The sequence below is a fragment of the Pseudopipra pipra genome, chromosome 7 (genome assembly GCF_036250125.1).
Source record: "Pseudopipra pipra isolate bDixPip1 chromosome 7, bDixPip1.hap1, whole genome shotgun sequence".
Classification (NCBI taxonomy): domain Eukaryota; kingdom Metazoa; phylum Chordata; class Aves; order Passeriformes; family Pipridae; genus Pseudopipra; species Pseudopipra pipra.
Window position 1 is genome coordinate 5,409,989 of NC_087555.1, and position 14,714 is coordinate 5,424,702.

A 14,714-nucleotide genomic window follows, 5' to 3' on the forward strand; every position below is an offset into this window, starting at 1 on the left:
AAACTGGCCATCGGGCCAAGGAGGCATTTGTGGTCTGCTTTTGCTTTGTTTGCCCGCCCATCCTGTGTCCCTTGTCTATCTTTCCTCAGTCTCCTGATGGACCTCCCTGCTCCCCATGCTCCCCAGGAGACACAGCTTCCAGAATAAGATGGCCTTTCTGTTTTCAGTAGACTTTTTCTAGCACAGCAAAACAGCTTCTAACTCTTTCAAACCTGATGGTTCCCTTGGGTGTGCAAGATCGAGATTTTCTGCAGAAAAATCCAGCTTGGATTTTTCTGCCTGTTCCTTCCTTCTCCAGCAATTCCTCTCCCATTTACTCTCCAGACTCCTCAAGTTCTGTGCTAGTAAGTGTAAGGCTTTTGATGGGGCCCTTTTTTCTGTCTCATGAGCTATACTGTGGAGTGTTTTGTAATTAGAAATTAAAAACCTGAAGGCCTGGACAGACACTTATGCATCCAAAGTCTGGCAGGACAGCCAAGGACTTCCATTTTTAGTTTAATGTATTTTAAGGAAAGTAAACTTACAAAAAAAATGCACACCAAAAAAAGGGATGGAGAGTGGCTGAAGGTGTATTTTCATGTAAGAAAACCTATGCTCAGAGCTCTTCTTTGCTACAGCCCATGACCTTGAGCAAGAGACTTCTTGGAAGTTGAGTCATCCCTTTTGAATCAATAGATCTACACTGATGGATATAATTTGAAGCCTTGGCTCAGTTTCTGCTTTAGGGAACACAGACCAGGAGAGATTTAATTTCCTATTTCTCTGCCTGTAGGCCAAAACCTATGATGTATGAGCTCTGCTGGGTGCCTCCAAGGTGCTTTATGGAGGGATCCCTGCTCTGCTAGTCTGTTTTTGGGAAGGTGGTAACGTGGACTCTCCTGCACTGCTGCAGGTCAGCAGGAGCCTGTAGGGTGTCATTCCTGAGGGGCCTGATGGGGGTATGTCCAGTGATGCTGATGTTTTATATTGCACAAACCAAACTTCAGTGAAATCCAGTGAATGGATCCTGGAGGTGTAACTTGGGAAGAAATAGTCTAAACCAATTTTTATATATCACTACACCTGTGAGAATACTAATTGCAAGAAAGAACCAATGGAGGTCTAATAATTCCTATGAGATCCTGAGATTTCCACTGAAATAAGCCTGAAAGATGCCATGAAATGTATTTTTGAGATGAGGACAGGCTTTCTGAAATGAAGGATGAACTTTGTGCTGTCTCTGCATGATGTAGCCTGTCTAAGAGTCTCCAGCAAAGGAGATTTTGTGAGTTGCTGACCCAAAATAATTGTATATTGATCAGATGAAAAGATAAAACAGGTATAGAGGAAGAGGAGGAGGTCAGTGTTCTGATCTTGAGACAGAACACCGTGGATTTATCTGCCTGGTAAGTCTGGATGTGTCCCAAGGCATCTCTGGGAGCACATCACATCTGTCCATAGGGATCAAAGTTGTTCCAGGTGATGTAGAGATGCGTCCCTGTGTTGGAAGGTTTAGGTTGGAACTATTAGGAAGTTTCTTCACCTGGAGGGTGGTCAGGCACTGGAACAGGCTCCCCAGGGAAGTGGTCACAGCACCAAGCCTAACAGAGTTCAAGAAGTGCTCAGACAACGCTTTCATGCACATGGTGGGATTCCTGGGACTGTCCTGTGCAAGGCCATGAGCTGGACTCAGTGAGTGATCCTTGTGGGTCCCTTCCTACTCAGGGTATTCTATGATTTTATGATCTTGCATGGGAGCTGCTATCTGCAGGTCCCTGGTGGTGCCATATCATCTTGCTCTGGGCTGCAGAGCTCATTCCAGGGGCTGCAGCAGGAAAGCTCCTCTTCCACTTTTAGCAGCCACTTCATGCAAGCAGGAATACTAGAGCAAACCCCAGGCTCTCCCTTGTGCTTTCTGGGACTTGCCAAGATCCACTTCTAAGGGAAAGCAGCAGCAGCTGGGGATGAGAATTCACTAGCATCTGCCTTGTTGGGTGCACAGCTCCTGGGCAGTGCATCGATGCTCTTCTTTGCAGGAGAATCCATATTTAGGGGAGGCGCAATGAACAGTGATGTAGCTTCAGATTTCCCAAGGCCCCAGCAAATTCAGTAGTGAGAAAGGTGTTGGTTGGAAGCAATGCCATGTTAGCCCTGCTCCTCACTGACACAGGGGGCAGCTTGCCTGGGGCTTGCCTGGTTTTTACCAGTTTAGTTGATGAGGGTATGGTTCTGGCCAATGCAAAAATTCTATGCATTTGGGCTGGATTTAGTTGAATTAACATAAGAGAAATGTGTTTTCCATCCGGAGCATTGGCATTGATTCATTCTGATGCTTCTAGTGGGAGGAAGTGGGAGTTCCTGTGCTGGGCTGCACACCCTGTGTGTTTGCTCTGAAGTTCTCTCCCTTTCTGGACCAGTTTTAAAAGGAGGGATCCATCTCAGGTTTCCTGTAGCCCAGGGAGCCAGGCCCCTCTCCAGGAGAAGGAAGTTGATGGTTTAAATCCATACAGTGAAGTAGAAAACAAGATGTCCTGTATTTCAGGGGACCGTACAAGCCCTGGAGCTGTTGGATTAAAGGGTGAGCACTGCTGCTTCTGCTTTGTTTCACAATGATCTCCCTTCGAGACTTTTGCCTTTTGCTGTCTAAAATATCTGAAAATGCAATTAACTTCCCATTTGTGTTTTGAAATTGTCGGTGAGTTCATGGCAGGATGCCAGATCAAGCACCAGGGGAAATGTTGATCACTCAAAAGGCTCTGGTGGGAGTTTTGCTTTCGGGCAAGGTGTGAGAATAGAGACTGTTTACAAACACCTAAGTATATTCAACATATTCCAATCTCTTCTTGGAACATTTAGGAGAAATGTGACCCATGCACACTTACCTGCTATCATTTCAGCTGTCCAGTGTGTTTTCTCTTTACTGTGATCAACTCCTATCTGACACCTGCTGCTGTTAAATATTTGCTGTGTTCCTCTTCTAAAGATTGGGTGGCTGCAATGTCAGCAGGAAAAATTGCAAGTGTACGTGTACCATTTGGCAAGCAGTGATCTCTGAGAAAGATTGTAGTGGTCTGAAACAACCACCTACTTGATTCAGCCCATGAGTGGGAAGTACTCCTGTTATCCAAAGTTACAAGAAGTACAAGGACATTCACAGAGAAGTGTTTTGAATGGAAACAAGGGAGGTTCAATGAAATTTAAAACTGATACATGGAAATGATGTTTTTTCCAACATCAGTTAAATTGTACACATTGTTGCTGGAGGATTATTTGAGGCCAAAAACCTAATATGATCCAGGAAGGAACTGAGACTTTAGGCAGTTATCAAGAATATGTGAGTTACTATAATTCATAACAGATTTGGAAAGAATATGTAATAACATTTTGCTGTGCTTCAGCAGTTCTTGAACTGATAGAGACTGGGTGCATTTTGCCACACCAAGATGCTGCAGAGATCCTTGTGTTTTCTTAAACATGTAATTTTGGCCATAAAAGAGAGAGGAATTGCTGGTCCAGTTTGATTCTTGCACGTTTCACCTCAGGCTTTAAGTAAGAAGCCCAGGATCCACTGTCAGCAAACTTTCAAGATCTCAACTTCTGATGTAATGCTGTGTGCAACAGGGTGCCTAATTAATCTGCTAATGATTTGGCTTTTTCAGTACTCAGCATGAAAGCACTTTCAACAAAAAGCAAAGCCATTTGCTATCCAAGATGCAGCTGCAGGATGCCCTGATAAGCTGTAGAAACTCATGTAGAAGAGAGTCAAGCCCAATAAACAGCCAGGTCAACATGTTTTGGGGGTCTTGGTCTGAGGAGGGTACCCTGTCCTGAGGAAGGTGGTTTGGGAGCAGGGCACAGCATGAGAGGAGGTGTCTGTGTAGGGTTGTTACCAGACAGGCAGAGATTTGCAGGTGATAGGAAATAGGGATGAACACTGGGGACAGCTTTATATAATGGCACAAAGGTTGGATTACATGCACAAATGAAGGGCTCTGTTGGCTCAGCAGAGGAGATGGGTGTGATTTGGAGGGAGGATTTGCCTCTTGGTTCCTTCAAGTGCTGTATAAGGCGTTGCTAGCCTGAATGTAGCCGGGGCACAGAGCAGTCACAGGACAGTGTAGGCTGAAGTCAAACCTTGCTGAAGGAGCAGGCAGAGGAATGAGTCTCTAAAGAAGGGGAAAGAAGGCACCAACTGGTGTGCCACATATAGCCTGTGGCTGACTTAGCACTTGTGCCACATTGCCCTCCTGCTCAAGGTTTTCTAATTTTATCCCAGATGATGTCAGTGTCCCCCAGCAACTGGCAGTGGCACATACCAGACATTCCTCTACGTGCATCTCTGCCACCCCCCGCCTTGCCCCAGGAGGGCTGACTGCAGGGGGAGCAGCTTCCTCGAGGTGTGCCTGCTTCTCAGTCTTGCTGGATGACTTGGGGGCTGCCTTCAGCTCACATTCAGGCAGCTCACCCTCCCCATGCCATCATTCCCTCAGGAAGGAAGTGTCAACCGAGTACTCTTTGCAGTTTGCTTTCTGCCATACTGTAAAGCTTTCAGTCATTCTCTTGGCACCTCAGGTTCCTTGGCACGAGCACCCGTTTATAGATCACTGAACAACCAGGCTCTGAAATGCAAGAGCTTGGCTAAATGTGACAAAAATATGCATAAGCAGGGCTGCAGTGGAGGCAGACTGTGTGTGTCGAATCCCACCCGACAGGACTCTGTACCAAGGAAAGCATTAGCTGGTGGGCCTGGAGGGGTACTATGGAGTTTTAAACATAACGTTAGGTACTGGATAAGATGTTAAACTCTGTGTGCTCTCTCACACTGAATAGGATGAAATCCCCCTTGGTGCTGCTCTGGGCAATTGGGATTCCTGTGTCTTCAGGGCTCTACAGCCTGTCTGTGAGCTGCAGATTCCCTGCCTTCCCCTTCCTCTCTTTTCCCTGGAGCGTGCAGCAGAGTTAAATTACTGCCCATTTAAAATGAATTGTGTCTTTCTTAGGTCTCATTTTAGTCTACTAGGAGATGGAGTGACTTCAGGCTTGGAAAGGGCATTGAAGGAGAGTTCAGTATATGGCCTGGAGTCCCCACATACCTCTGTTGCCTGGAAGGTTTCATTGTGACTTATGAGGTATTAACCTCTTCTCTTTCCCTTTTTCTTTTTTTTTTTTTTTTTTTTTTTCCTGATTTCTGTTAGGGATCATCCAGGCTTGAAATCTCTCAAAACTTAAATGTCCTATCTATTTTAGGAAATCTGGTGCTGTCACAATCTACAGCTCTTTTTCTCTTCAGCCATCAATAAGACTTCTCAATGAGTGGAGGTATGGATAACTTTCAAGACCCGGAGGCTGGAGATGTAAGCATCACTGAGATCTTGTCCTTGTTCTCTGTCCTTGTCACTGAAATCCTGTCTCTGCCAAGCATGCAGTCTGCATTTGCTTAAATACTGCTTAATGCCCAGACATTCCAAAATGTGTTTGATACACCAAAAACCTTGTTTTCTAATTGCATGCATGAGTCCTGCTGTTGTGTTAGAATTTAAGTGGTATGTGGCTCAGTCATATGCAAACCTTGAGACAGCCCAGCAAGAACGAAGCTGTAGGAACCAAAATTTTTTGGCTGTTTCTGTGCCTAGCAGTAAATACTTTGTATTTGTGGGACCTATGTAGGTTTCAGATAATATTTGTGCATTTTGAATCATGTCCATGAGGATGATACTCTTTGGGGAGAGGGGATATAACTACATTATCATATAATTAATCGTATTATACATATTTCAGAAAAGTATTTTAAGAACACAAGTAGCATTGTCAAGGCTTATTTAAGCCCTGATAGAGATCCACACAAATATCTAGAATATAATCTGTACTGTGGTTACCTGAGAGGACACAAATGAGCATAAAGCATTTGATGAGCTCCTCCTTTATCATGAATCACTGTGATAATGTTTCTGAGCATCCTGTGTACAAAGTGTCTGTGTACAGAGAGTTGTCATGGAAAGTTGGAGCTAACATTTTGCATTGGAGGTTTGGAGGTTTGAGGCTACTTTGTCTGCTGGCAGTGTTCCTTGTGGCACTCCAGCTGTAGCATCCTTTCATAATTGACGCTGTGCCTTTGGTCCAGCCTTCCTGCTATCCCAGCTCAGTGCTGTCTGTGGACTTTCATTCTTCCATAGAGTTAACAGGTATTTCCTGGTGGCACTGTCCTTTTACCCCCACCAGGATTTTCATTCCCAGTGTCCAGGCCATGGTTGGAGAGGTGTCCTCCATGCAGCAGGCAAAGGAAGCTGCAGGCAGGGCCTGGCAAGGTTTCCTCCAGCCAACCAGGGGTAAAAAGCCTCTTTTCATAAATGTCACAAGATGATGATGTGGGTCCCTTAATGCTTTTAGTTGGAGAGGGGGGATTTAGCAACCAGTCATGCTGCAGTCCAAGGGGACAGAGCACACAGTGAGCTTCCAGCTGCTTCTTACAGGAGGTAGGAAGGTCTCACTGTAGCCAGCAAGACACTGGATAAACCTGGCCAAGCTGTTTAAAACTGGCTGTGATGGTGCTTGACCTTCTGTGCTGTGCTTGTAACATTTCTGTGTTCCCTCTGTGTGAGAGAAAACAAACCTGAGTGAAGCACTGTGAAACCTTCCCGTTGAAGCTGCTCATGGGTGCAAGCCTGTTTTTCAGGGAGCAGTGATGTTGACACAAGAAATGTCTCTCCTCCAGGGTCTGTCAAGTAGCTACGCTGACTGGCTTTAAATAGACCTCTGCTGCTGCACCCCTTATTTAGCTGTAGGGAGGCAAGGGACATGGTGATGCTCAAGAATGTCACTTTGCTTCTTGTGTGACCTATGAGATCAGAGGTTGTTAACGGGAAAAACACAGTGACTCGCACAAAAGGTGCTGCTGGATCCAGGAACTGGAGATCCTGTGGGGTTGGGCAAGACATCAGAGCACAAGGGCTGAAGGACCCCCTGGGGGGGATTGTCCCTATCAACACCCTAAGAAAGCTTTTTGTGCCTGGTATTTGGCAGCCAGTGCAAGCTGCCTCTGCCTCCGCCTGCAGCACTTGCAACGTTTGAAGTAGCAATTTCATATAAGATGTAATGTAATCAGGTCTTTGGTCTCTTAAAGGGTGTGATAGGAGCAAGGCTTCCATTTCAGCCCCTTCTGCCTGAATAGCCAGCCCTGAGAGCTTTTCTCCTGCTTGATAAACTTCTGTGAGAGTCAGCTGCTGTGCAATATGAGATGCTTCAGAGCTGCCAGTGTGAGGCTGATGACATACTTTAGAAGACTGTTACTCCTGAAGGTAGTTCAGAAATGCCTGTTACTTTTATTAAATATTTTTGTCCCAAACTCATCATCCCAAGCAACTCTGTTAAGCTGATAGAACTGGAACAATTGGCCATGGGCTGCTCTGGATGTGACTTTTAACCCTTTTTGCTTGGAAGGTTATTTCTGCCTTTCTCCTTGAGAGCTATTGGATCATAGTAGTGGGGATAGCATGTACAACTGGAGCCTAAGTGCCAAAGCTGATTGGATGAATGTTTGTGGCAAAGACACTTTAAATGACAGTGGTAAGTACAGTGGAAGAAGTCTTCACTTCTGTAGTTTTGGAGGCCCTGAAATAGGTGGGAGATTGGATCCTGAAACACAAATGCCAAGCTCATGACTTCTTTAAATTAGTTGTGCTGCAGTGAACACAAGCCAGTGCTTCTCCTTCAGAATCTGTTGTGAAATCATTTAGTGTGTGTTCTGATTTGCCCTTTTGAATGTTATACACAGGTAATGACTAATCAAGATGGTTTATTAATTCTTATTGTGCTTAAGTGAATTGGCAGGGACAAAGGAGATTGCTTAAATTTAAACTACAAGCTTTTAGGGACCTAGCATTTGTATAGCAATTATGAAAAGATTCCATCTCTCAGATCCAATGCTGTTCCCTGCAATGAGCGTGAAGGTTTCTTATTACATTAAAATCATATTGAGATAACTGGGGAAGGTGAGAATCAAGGCATTTGGAAATGTGACTGTGGCTATCCAACCTTTCCCTTGTTGGATGTGTCTTCCAAAGGAAGGGATGTAATGTCAGCAGCCTGCCGCCAGTGCCTCTCTTCTCCCTCTTCCTGAGTTGAATGTCAGTTTAGCACAGCCTTTCTAGGGTGGCTTGAAGAGAGGAGCTGCTCTGCATGATTCAATAATGACATAATAACCAACGTGAGGTGTGAGGCTGGAATGTCTCATTTATGCCTGCTGTTGTTGGGGTTGGAGGTACGTCTCCCATTTGTGGTTTTTATGATCTGCAAGCAATTGATACTCTCTCTCTTTTAAAATTTGATGGGGCTTATGTTCCTTTAGAGCATTTTCTCTTTGCACCTTTGTTTCTTAAAAACTTCTTACCATTCCCTTTTGTTGCAATTATGGAGGCAGAGGTTTTATCTCCCCTTCTGAAAGGTGCAATTTCCACAAAGACTTGGTGTAGTGGTTTTATAATTTTAGCAGTAATTAAAGAGCTGTAATCAGCGCTGTCTGCTGTGGGTTTTAACACTTCATAGTAGCGTGCTGATAATCCTGGGTAGCACACTTTTTTCTCTATCTGAGGGTGGTGAATGCTGAAAAGCACCTTGCCCCCACTCCAAGCACATATAACTTATCAGATCTGCTTTCTTCACAGTAGAGTTCAAAACTGACATTTCCCAGTTCACAATTAACTTGACAAGTGTATCTCATGCCACAGCCCTGTCTTTTCAAAGGGAAGGAGAATGCTGAAACCACAGCATGTTTGTGAGCCCTTGCTATTGCGGTCTGTCTGCTTGCTGGAAGGGGGCGAGTGGTGTATTTGCTGCAGCTCAGAATTAGCCAGCTGAAGAAAACAATCCAGCAGAAAGTGGCAGTGGCAGCTCCTGGGATAAGCTGACATCTGCCATGAGGAACGTGTTGTTGGCAGCTTCAGTGACTGAGGGTTGCTCTTCCCTCTGATGCAGACCTGCTTTCCCTGTCAGCCTTTGCTCAGTAATGAGGATGGTAATTGTTATTTATTGGCCAAGGATTTTAGTAGTCACAAGTGATTTTCAGAGACCTGTCTTGGTCTCTGAAAAAACAAACTACCCCATGGCCTCCTTTTGTGGATTTTTGAGCTGAACATCCTCCAAATCAAGGTATCTCAATTCACTTCATTTTGAAAATCCATTACTACAGGTGGTTTTCTGAAGAGCAACTCATAGCTAAGTTTGCTTCTAATGATGTCTCTGGGGCCACAAGAATGTCTAGTACACTGTATGTTGTGTGTTGCATGATTAGGATTTAAATTAAGGAGAAAATGATCCTAATGGGAAACAGTGGTATGTGGAGGATACAAGCAAAGACACAAATACAACCAGGCAGTCTGGTAAGTGGGTTCAAGGCATAGGGAGAGTGAGGAAAATACATACAAACAGAATTTTGGTACCCAGCACATCAAAGTGGTATCACCTGCAAATGCCTGAATGCTGAATTGATAGGAACAAGGGTCTGGCCCACCTTTCCATTCTTGAGCTCTGGGGGCAGGACAAGTCTGCACAGTGGCTACATCACAGGGCCATCTCAGAGTTGTCATGAGGCTAACAAAGTGCTCAACCCCTTTGGAAAACAAAGATATGGGGAATTTTATTACTTCTGGTTCACTTTAGGAAGATCACAGTTCAGTTTGGTTTCCAGCTCCCTGTTTCAGGGTCAGAGAAGACTCCTAGTGTGCCTTTTTTTTTTTAAATGTATTTGCTCCCACCATTTGTCTGTTCCTGAAGGACAGTGCTTTTCATCTTCCCATGGCCACTGCAAACTGCCAGTTGGACTTTTCTCTCTGTGTTGTCTTCCAGCCCTAAATTTGTGCCCATGCAAGGCTCCCAGCCCTGTGTCATATATAAAGGTTATGTCCAGTGATTTAGCTGGAGCTAAAGAAAATGTGTCCATCAGCTATGGGGCTCTTGGGGTGCCTGTCCTGGTGATGGCCAAGAGATCCCTGCTGTTTTTAAGACCTCTCTGACAGTCTTGGACAGCCAGTGTGGTACACTTCATTATTACTTGGTTTCCACACAGGCAAATGACCTTTGCAGCAGTTAAGTAAAATTACATGGTCCTTTTAAGGAGCTTCTGACAGTCTCCTTGCTGGTGGGCTGTGCACTCCTTGGGGTTCATACAGTGTGGGCTTGCATGTGGGCAAAGGACAAGGTTGTGACCCACATCCCAACAAATAATGCTCCAGCTCATCGTAGTTCCCTGTGACCTGCCCTCACACAGCATACCTCCTGCAAGCTTCCAGGGCTGGGCGTTGTTGGCTGAGAGCAGTGGAGTTGTCTGCCCAGTTTTGGCCCTCTAGCTGAGCTGGCAGGCCCTGCCAGAGGCAGGGAGAGGTGAGTTTTCCGATGGCAAAAGGGCTGGCAGCTGTCTGTGAAATGTGTGATGCTGCCTTTTTCCTGATGGTTGCTAATCCACCTCTCGTTGCCAGGGTAGTACTTCCAGCCTATGAAGCACAGGGAATAATCAATGGCAGAGCATAATGATACGGGTTAATCAGAGGAGAAATTATTCAGGTGCTCCTTCCTGGGAAATGAAACACTTCTGTTAAGACTTCCCCCCCCCACATACTCTCTCACAAGATTTGTCAGGCATAATGTTGGAGCCATAGTATTAATGTTGCATTGCTTTCAGTTCTATATTTGTACATTTGGTGATTTAGGTGATGATTTAGGTACTGATTTCTTCTTCAGCAGCTTTGGAGCATTTTGAAAGTGCTGTACAAATGTTACTATTTGCAGTGTGGCATGTTGAAAAGAAGCATTTTCAGGTTTCAAGCTCTAACTGGGGTCCTTCTGTGATGTGCCACATCAAGAGATAATGAGAAACTCTACCTCAGAGATGCTGGAAAATGAGCAAAAGAAATTGAAGAAAATCAGAGTAGAGAGCAGCCAAATTACTTGTTGGAAGAGCCCCAGCTTGGCAGTTGCAAACAGAGGAAGGAGATTTGTCTGCTGAGTCCCAGTCCAAGGCAAGGCATATCCACTGGAATGAGCTGTCTCATCATTCCAGCTCCAAGTTTCATTCCTCTTGATGAAATTATGATGTTTAGAGAATTATCCCAAGTGGATGGAAGCTTTTTCCCTGTTCCTAGTGGAGCTCTCAAAGCTGCCTTCAAAAGTGATGTGGTTTTCTTTTTCCAAATGGTGCAATTAATTGCAGAATTTACCTCTCATTTTATCTAAGGAAGATCCAAGCTGCATCCAGATCTTTAAAGAGTTTTGTTCAGGTATATCTAATGCATTTGCTAACTGAATAGTTTGGCTGCAAATTCCATACTCTGAGTAATATGGTTTGTTCTTGGCCTGGTTTCCTAAGAAGGTGAGGCTTAAGGATTTGCCTTACTTGTCCTTATTTTTGTATTCTCCCAGTGATGTTTTTGACTCTTTTGGATCATTCCAGCAAAATTAGAAAGAAGGATGGAAGTGTAGAAAGGTGATCACCTTCCTTATAGGTTTTGTGAAAATCACAACTGGGGAGAGTCCCGGATCAGGCCCTCTTGCAATAAAGCACCTATCATACCTAAATCTTCAAGAGAGAAAATCAAGGAAAGGATGCCAAACCATCTTTTTTTTTATTACACAGAAAGTCTCTTTCCCCCTTGCTGACTGACACCACCTGGCTCAGATCAGGGGTATGGGCAGTAAGTGCTAATATCATAGTCCCTGGTTTTACAAGGCAGTAATTCCACACTTGAATGCATAGACTGTTCAGCAGAAGGCTAAGTGGTTATTGGAGTAAATGATTGAGATTATTGCTGCTTAAAGCCGGGGAACTGGATCTATTGGCGTTGTGAAGACAACAAAAAGAGAGGGGGAAAGATAATGAAGGATGATTGTTCTGTTTTAAAAAGGGTCTGTGTGCTCCCAGAACGTGGACGTGTTTGTACTCACTGGGGATCCATACATCAAACTGTCTTCCATGTGCTTGTAAAGCACGAGGTCAGCCCTGCTGGAATGGGATATTTCCCAGCTTTGGGTGGTATAAACACCTTGGAGTTTATCCCCTATGGTGATGAACCACCAGGGATTACCAAATGCTTCCACTGGCAACTTCCCACTTCTGGTCTGGAGCCCAGTTGTTTGCAGATGAATTTGTCAGGCTTGCAAGTACTAAGCACTGCAGTCTGATGGGGTGGGGAGCCTGATTCTGGGAACTGCTGCGCTATATCTTGTTGTGGTTTTTACCTAACTGTGACCCACTGTAGCTGTCACCCAGGTGGGGTCTGTTCTCTTTCCCATGGTGATGAGCTATAAATTCCCAACAAGGGTATCCCTGGATGTAGGATTTGCCCTTCCCAAAGCTTGTGTTTTATGATGATTCTCTCAAAGTCTTAAACTTTATCTTCTGAGGTGGATATCTCTCTTATTTTTTCAGCCACTTGTAAAAATCTGATTATTCCCTTCCTGTCCGCTACTGGGAATGTCAGGATGGAGGTAGGCAGTGACAGAGCAAAGCACTCCAAAGCCCTCCTGGGAACAGGGGAAACTCCTGCAACTACAGGCTGCTTTGGGTCTCCCCAACAAGGAAGCTGTTTGGCACTGCTGTGGTCTCCCCTTTAGGAGTGAGGGGTTATCCTTAAGGAGGAGTATCTATAATAAAATTCTGCCAAATGCTGGAAATATGATCCACGACTCCACCTGATTAGGGCCAACAGCCGTTACGTGGAACATTTGCTCCTGCCTTGTATACAGCTGCATACTACAGTGTAAACTATTTGTGGGCAGGGCTCCAATGGGGCTTATGGCAGGCAAAATACTACCAGTGGATTTGATTACTGCCTGACAACACACTGCAAATGCTGCAGCAAATTGCAACGGCTACAAAATAACCTTTTTGCAAGGGTTGCCTGACACGTGTCCTCTTAGTGAGAAATTCCCCAGCCATGAGGGGACTGAGTTAAATGGCTCCCCACAGTTCTGCTCTTTTCTTCCCTTCTTAAGGCTTTCAAGTTGTTTTTAGCACCGCCTCTGTGCCTTCTCCATGGCTGGCTGTCTTCCTTGCTGCAGAGGAAGCAAAGCAGTGTACTGTCATGCCCAGGCTTCGAGGGTGGTCAGTCATTAAGATCTATTGTCCATTTTGGCCAAATTTGCCATCTTTCACCCTATGGGGAAAGTGGAGTGGGATGCAGGCCATCTGAGGGTGGCTGCAAGCTGTCCTGTCCAGAACAGAGGGCAGCAAAAACATATGGCTTTTGTGCCTCTGAATTTGAGTGATACATGAAAAACAACTTAATTTTCTCCTTTCTGCTGGCAACTTTTATCATTTAGATTATCCAAATATTGGTGATAGGGTTGTTCTGAGGTTCTAGGCTGTACTCAAAAGCTTCCTCCCCATGAGGGGCAGGGAGGGCACAGGTTTCCTTGTGATAAGCTGGTTTTTCCTTCCTCCCACATTGTGTTTTGCCTTCCCCTTGCTGTGCTGCTGTAAACTGGATTTGTGAAATGATTCAGAGTAAAAGCCACCACCCTTCTTCCCTCAAAGCAGCAGCATGGAGACAGAAACAAGCACGTGACTGAGGTGGGGAGAGAGGTAAAAGAGAAGTGTCTTCAGGCAGCTCTGCAGGAGGAAACAGCAGAGACCACCATGCTGAAGATGAAAGCTGGCTGGGGGAACACTTGGGAATACAAAGCTTTATGAGCAAGGCAATGGCAGGCTCTGTCTCAAATCAGCAGCTGTATTGAGAACTGCTTTGTTCTGCTTTTCCCCAACAGCTTTTGAGGGGAGTGAGTTTGTCTCTGAAACAGAAGAAAATGTGGCAGGATGCAAAGATGTGCTGGTCTTTTCTGAGTCTCAGAGCAGCTGTGCATTGCAACCACCTAGGCAGGCAGAGCCCTTCACGTTCATCTTCTGCTTTCAAAGGTCAGTTGTGCCAATGGGGTGGTACCAGGGTGGTGGCAATGCTCATCCTCAGTCACCAGATGCCACGTTTGCAGTAGTCCCCTCATCTTCTCTGTGGTCTCGCAGAGCATCACCCACATCAAGCAATGTCACTTCTGTGGTAGCAGCATCCCTTCCTCAGGCCATGCATTTCAGGAGGGCTTCCATGTTTCTCACATCTGTCCCCCACATATATACTATTCCCACAGTATACAAACACACCCTTACCCATGTGGGCTTTTTGGTTTGAGCACCTTTCCCAAGAGCTGAATCCCAGTTCTCCCGAGGTAGGATTTAGCAGCTGAGGAGTGCAGGCATGTGCTTGGCAGCACCGGGGTGGCTGCTGCTGTCGGGCTGCATTGCCACCTGCTGGGGCCACACAGCCCCTTGCTGCACTGTCACCCTTCAGCACAGAATCCCCAAGCCAGCAACCCTGCCAGGAGAAAGAGTAGCTGGGCCTCCAATATGTTTCTTCAGGTGCTTATTTAGGGCAGATCTGCTGCTTCCTGCTCTGTTGGATTTTGTCTTTAGGCACTAATAACATTGGAAGTTGTAACTTTTGGGGTTTAGATTTCCTGGTGTGGGAAGTCAGGTTTCTTCCCAAGGTGTAGCTAAAGGGATGCAGGGGACACTTTGGCAAAAGGACTTGGGTCATTATGGTATGAGGGACCTGTGTTTGTTCTTCTCAATGTTAAAAAAAAAAAAAATTAAAAAAAAATCTCTTGCTACAAATCAACTATATGTGCTGGGAACTTGCTGGCCTGGAGCAGGACTTGTGGTCCTTTGGGACCAGCCACATTCCCTGTGTTGCCATCTG

The 14,714-nt window shown here is 45.3% G+C and overlaps 1 protein-coding gene across 5 annotated transcripts in view; it reads left to right on the plus strand.

Moving 5' to 3' along the window:
- The window catches only part of CPS1 (carbamoyl-phosphate synthase 1), a 170,427-nt gene that overhangs the window by 31,129 nt on the left and 124,584 nt on the right, over positions 1-14,714 (plus strand). Inside the window, exon 1 of one of the 5 annotated variants that reach the window (XM_064661945.1) lies at positions 13,501-13,879. The exons of the other annotated variants lie outside the window; for them this stretch is intronic. The gene's annotated coding sequence lies outside the window, so the exon portion shown is untranslated. Of the gene's footprint in view, positions 1-13,500; positions 13,880-14,714 lie in introns of those variants that run through there. 5 annotated transcript variants of the gene reach the window in all.